At 38.4% G+C, this 5,959-nt stretch overlaps 1 non-coding gene across 1 annotated transcript; it reads right to left on the bottom strand.

Moving 5' to 3' along the window:
* Nucleotides 1–3,077: 3,077 nt before the first annotated feature.
* LOC147292844 (small nucleolar RNA R71) lies at nt 3,078–3,184 on the bottom strand. The gene has a single exon (XR_015120993.1). It is a non-coding gene; the product is annotated as a small nucleolar RNA R71 (small nucleolar RNA).
* Nucleotides 3,185–5,959: the final 2,775 nt, after the last annotated feature.

The raw sequence follows: 5,959 nt of genomic DNA, 5'->3' as shown, positions 1-5,959 counted from the left end.
AGGACCCACAAGAAGCATGCTTAGCTCACTTTGGTTGTCACTTTGATATTAATGAAGCCAAAGAAGAAGTCAATGCACTTTTGGACTCCACACCCATCATGAACACCACAAATTGGAAACCAAGAGTAGAACCTTTTCCTTTTTTCCAATAATCCTCCACTTCCTTCCACTGTTGAGCCACCCAAGCTAGATTTCAAACCATTACCTGATAACCTCAAGTATGTGTTTTGAGGGTCTTCTGATACTTTACTCGTGATCATAGCCTTCGATTTAAATGATGAGCAAGAATGCAAGCTTGTGAAAATTTTGAGGGAACATAAGGAAGCCATAGGTTGGTTGTTGAGTGTCCAATTTGCATCATTTTATGACTAATTCCCTAATCTAGAGTGCAAGAACTTGATATTTTAGGTCTTCATAGTTTGTTTTAGTGTTTTGTAGATTAAATGAAGCAATGATAAAGAAAGAAGCTAAATGAGGCTATTTTGAGCTAAAAAAAGAAAAAATTGAAAAAAGAATCTTGAGAGAATCTTCTAGAAGGATTTGAAATCTGGAAGGAATCTTTAGAGAATCTCAGATAAAATCTTTTAGGGAATCTTTTTGGTCAAGGTTGACTTTTGGTCAAAGGTCAAAGGTCAAAGTCAATGGTCAACCGTGGCACATCATCACATGACATGGACCACACATATATGCAACCCATGCACTATAGGCCATGCACACAACTCTAGCCCAAGAAGGACCAAGGCCATGCGCCTATTCCTAGCCCAATTGGAGGAAGCCCAAGTTATGCCATTCAAAGATCCGAAAGCCCAAGCCTATGCCGCACCCACTCAGTTGATCCAAGGCCCAAGGAAGGAATCTTTTATGCTCAAGGAAAATTTCACAAGATTCAGTCAAAGATCACAAGGAATTCTAGTTTAAGAAGAAGTCAAAACCCTCTAAAATAAAGCATTAAATTTCGACAGTGATTCTGTATTTCTACAGATCGAATCAGGTGTCATCCCATATATGGTTGGAAAGCTACGGATGTTAGTTTCGCAGGGAATTTTACAGATTTCGATTCCGAGTTGCATAGCTCAAGATATAGCCATTTTAGTGAAGGTAGCGCAGCAGTTCCGCGAGCAGAAACAAAAGTGAAGCCCAAAAGAGTCCAAAATTCAGCCCAAAGCCCAACTCTTTGCTGAAAACCCTAGCCTTGTGGGACAAGTAAAGCTTCACCTCCTCACTCCTATATAAGGACCTCATTCTCTCATAATTCAGAAGATAGATCTAACATCTTAGATCTTCAACACTTTACATTATTTTTATTTTCAGATTTCTAGAGAGAGAGAGAGAGAGTAGTCGACATTGAGAAAGAGAAGAAGAGAGCCACTTTGCCGCAAGCCTTAGCTAACCCTAGCCGTGAGGACTAGCTTGTGTGCTCTCTCTCTCTCTTGCTCCTTCTTGTGCCGCAGCCCCCTTTATGCTTTTTCTTAATTTTCTTTTATTTCAATTGTTCAATTAGTTTAGTTATTTGTTCAACAATGGATTGAGAATTTATATATGTTATGTTTCTTTTGTTTCTCAATTTATTTATGAGTTAGTTTGATTGTTCTTGCATGTTAAGATTATGATGATATCCATATTATTTGATTCGATGTTGATTTATGGTTAATGAAATAAAGCCATGCGATTTTATGTGAAGTTTGCATGCGATTAATTCCTATTGTCTAGTTAAATTGATTCTAGTTGTTTTCATTCTTTGGCTGACCACCTTAGGTATATTTGCATCTAGTAATCGTTATGAAATTGAAAGGTGATAATTAAGCTAATCAATTCAGTAGGTAACAAGAAGATAACCTAAGAACTTATCTTTGATAAATAGGTTTCATAGATGTCATCTAGATCGATAATGAAGATTCTATGATGCTCTATGTGTTTGCTGTTTTCATAAGTTCTTAATGACTCTTGCATGGTTAACAGCTTAGGTAGACGATAATTAAGCTTCCTAGGAACATGTGAGTTAACTAGGTTAAGTAGCGATAATCAAGCTCTTAATTTATGAATAAGGAAAACATAGTTAGAGAGTGTTCGATAATCAAGGCCTTTCGACTAGCAAACTTAATTGTGTGTGTTTACATTGAATTGCATGTCACTATAATAGTTGTTATCTATTAATATGTGATGGATTCAGATATCTTAACATTGCAAGACAATTGGGTGTGTGCGTGTGTTTCATAACTTACAACCCCCATATCGTGTGTGTGTGTGTTAGTGGATAAATCAAATTGATTTGATGTGTATTTAACCATTCCTCGTGGGATTGACCTCATATTTACATGCTTTGCTATTGATGCGATTCGTGCACTTGCGAGTATTCTTAGCATTGAGTTATTTAATTCGTTCTAAGAAAACAATAACAAGTTTTTGGCGCCGTTGCCGGGGAATGGTGCTAAATATCATTAATTAGTTTGATTTATCGTTGTAATTAAGTTAGTATAGGATTTTCTTTACTTTAGTCTGTTTTAAGTTTTAATAAATGCCAATTTTTTCACAAGTGTCTTTTCTACTGATTTGTGGGTGTCCTTATGTAGGTACTTGTTTATGAGTTCTAACCTCGAAAATAGATACGAAGAAGCCCTATCACAAGCTCTCATAGCATCAAGAAAGCGTGTACGTAGCCCTAGTATTGTCAGTTCAGATTTGGAAGACATGGCTGATCACAATGAGGAGGAAGCCAACCCGAGCCGGCCTTTGAGTTACTTTTCATCACCATCTTTGCCCGCGCAGGCGTCATGCATTAGCTATGCTCCCGTGCCAATGATTTTGAGATCAAGAGTGGGACAATTCATCTCTTGCTGAGCTTTCATGGACTGGATGGGGAGGATCCAATCCACCACTTGAAGGAATTCCGAGGGGTGAGTGAGACTGCCAAGCATAGGGGGATTGATAAGAATCAGTATCGTCTTAGGTTGTTTCCGTTTTCATTGAAGGACAAGGCCAAGAAGTGGTTATTTTCACTTCCAAGTGCATCCATCTCAACATGGGATGATCTTTCTAACAAGTTCTTGAAGAAATTCTTTCCCGCTGCCAAGACGAATGGGATTAGGAAAGAAATCTTAGGTTTTGTACAAAGGGCTGATGAACCGTTTCATGAGACATGGGAGCGCTTCAATGAGTTTCTGAATCTTTGTCCCCATCATAACTTTGAGCTATGGTACTTGATGATTTGCTTTTATCAAGGATTGTTGGAGAGGGACCAATCAATGGTTGATGCCGCATGTGGAGGATCACTTATGGCCAAGACCAACGAGGAGGCTAAGGAATTATTTGAGTCGTTGGCACTGAATTTGCAGCAATGGAACTTTAATCGCACTAGGGGAACGTAAAAAGAGGAATGTATGGGGTTGCAGCTGTACCAAATGCCATAGAGAAAGAGATTGCCAAAATCAAGACAATGGTTAAGCATTTGGCCCTTGCACAAGAGAAGGCAAGTGAGAATGATCAAGAAGGTAACATGGAGCAAGTGAATCAAGTCGGGAACTTCAAAAGGGAGCTGAACGATCTATATTCAAATTCTTACAACCCTGGATGGAGGAACCATCCCAATTTTAGGTGGAGCAATAATGGTCAACAAGCAAGTGGAAGCAATAGTGGACAACAAGGGAATGGTAATCAGAATTTTCAGTCCTATGTGCACCCTAATGCCAATAGGACTTCTTTGGAGGATAAAATTGCTCAAATTGCTCAAAGTAACACAGCCCTTACTCAAAGCAATAATACTTTTATGCAGAAGAATGAGCAACAACTTCAAGCCAACGCTAAGGCTATTGGGATTTTGGAGGTGTAGATGGGGCAGATTGCTAATGCTTTGGGGTAAAGAGAGTAAGGCAAGTTACCTAGCCAACCGGTAGTCAACCCTAAAGGAGCCGAGCATGTCAATGTGATAACTAGGACTACAAGGAAGGTCAAGAGGGGAAGGAGAATCCAAGTCATTGAAACTAGAGAAGTAATTGAGATTTCTGATGATGATGAGGAGAAGGACTCGAGCATGGATAAGGAATACTCAAGTGAGTCCGAGCCACCCCCTTTGCCTAAATATGTCAATAAGTTTCCATCTACTTTGCAAGAGCTGAAAATAATTGAGAAAGGAGTAAGAGATGAGGGAGTACAAGTTTCAAATGAGATTAAGCATTATTTGTTCACTCACCTCCCAAGGAAGAAGAAGGATCTCAGGCCGTTCATCATATCTTGCAATATAGGGGAGTTTGAGATCAAGGAATAAGAGAAGCCGAGTCTAGGAGATCGAGGAGACTTTGCAGCTAGACGAAGGCCGATTGCTTGCTTATGTGAGTAACGAATTTTTATCTTTACTTTATGAGACAATTTCACTTTTAATTTCATTTTGGTGTGTTTTATTTCCTTCACTTAATTGATCATGCATGTTGTTATTTCTTTCACATTGAGGGCAATGTGTCATTTAAGTTTGGGGGGAAAGGCAAGTTCTTTCGTTTTTGTTCTTAGATTTCTAAGGTTTTAGAAAAAAAATTTCTAAATTTTGGCCTAGAGGTTCAGTCCCCTCCTTGGAGGTCCGATCCTCTGCACTACTGGAAGAAGACGAACTCTCTGGAGGTCCGGTCCTTAAAAGTGAGGACCGGTCCTCTCTATAGCTGGAATGGAGCTTCGCTTCTGGAGGTTCGGTCCTCTCTCATTAAGGACCAGTCCTTCTGTACACTTCCTCGAGCCATGCTCTCTGGAGGTCCGTTCCTCTAGAGCAATTTTTCAAAAAAAAAAAATTTTAAGTTTTGTTTTCAATTAGGGTGACAAACCCATATCAAAATACAATCATCTAAGTCAAGATTTAGTCAAAGATCACAAGGAATCCTAGTTGAAGAAGAAGTCAAAACCCTGTAAAATAGAGCATTAAATTTCGACAGTGATTTTGTATTTCTACAGATCGAATCAGGTGTCATGCCATATATGGTTGGAAAGCTATGGATGTTAGCTTCGCAGGAAATTTTACGGATTTCAATTCCGAGTTGCGTAGCTCAAGATATAGCCATTTTAGTGAAGGTAGCGCAGCAGTTCCGCGAGCTGAAACGAAAGTGACGCCCAAAAGAGTCCTAAATTCAGCCCAAAGCCCAATTCTTTGCTGAAAACCCTAGCCTTGTGGGACAAGGAAAGCTTCACCTCCTCAATCCTATATAAGGACCTCATTCTCTCATAATTCATAAAATAGATCTAGCATCTTAGATCTTCAACACTTTACTTTATTTTTATTTTTAGATTTCTAGAGAGAGAGATAGAGTAGTCGACATTGAGAGAGAGAAGAAGAGAGCCGCTTTGCCGCAAGCCCTAGCTAACCCTAGCCGTGAGGACTAGCTTGTGTGGTCTCTCTCTCTTGCTCCTTCTTGTGCCACAGCCCCCTCTATGCTTTTTCTTAATTTTCTTTTATATCAATTGTTCAATTAGTTTAGTTATTTGTTCAACAATGGATTGAGAATTTATATATGTTATGTTTCTTTTGTTTCTTAATTTATTTATGAGTTAGTTTGATTGTTCTTGCATGTTAAGATTATGATGATATCCATATTATTTGATTCGATGTTGATTTATGGTTAATGAAATAAAGCCATGCGATTTTATGTGAAGTAAAGCCCTGATTTTATGGTTAATGAAATAAAGCCATGATATTATTAATTCCTATTGTCTAGTTAAATTGATTCTAGTTGTTTTCATTCTTTGGCTGGCCACCTTAGGTATGTTTGCATCTAGTAATGAAATTGAAAGGTGATAATCAAGCTAATCAATTCAGTAGGTAACATGAAGATAACCTAAGAACTTATCTTTGATAAATAGGTTTCATAGATATCATCTAGATCGATAATCAAGATTCTATCATGCTTTATGTGTTTGCTGTTTTCATAAGTTCTTAATAACTCTTGCATGGTTAACAGCTTAGGTAGACGATAATCAAGCTTCC

The sequence above is a fragment of the Dryas octopetala genome, chromosome 2 (genome assembly GCF_963921425.1).
Source record: "Dryas octopetala chromosome 2, drDryOcto1.1, whole genome shotgun sequence".
Lineage (NCBI taxonomy): Eukaryota > Viridiplantae > Streptophyta > Magnoliopsida > Rosales > Rosaceae > Dryas > Dryas octopetala.
This window is presented reverse-complemented; position numbering and strand designations above follow the sequence as displayed.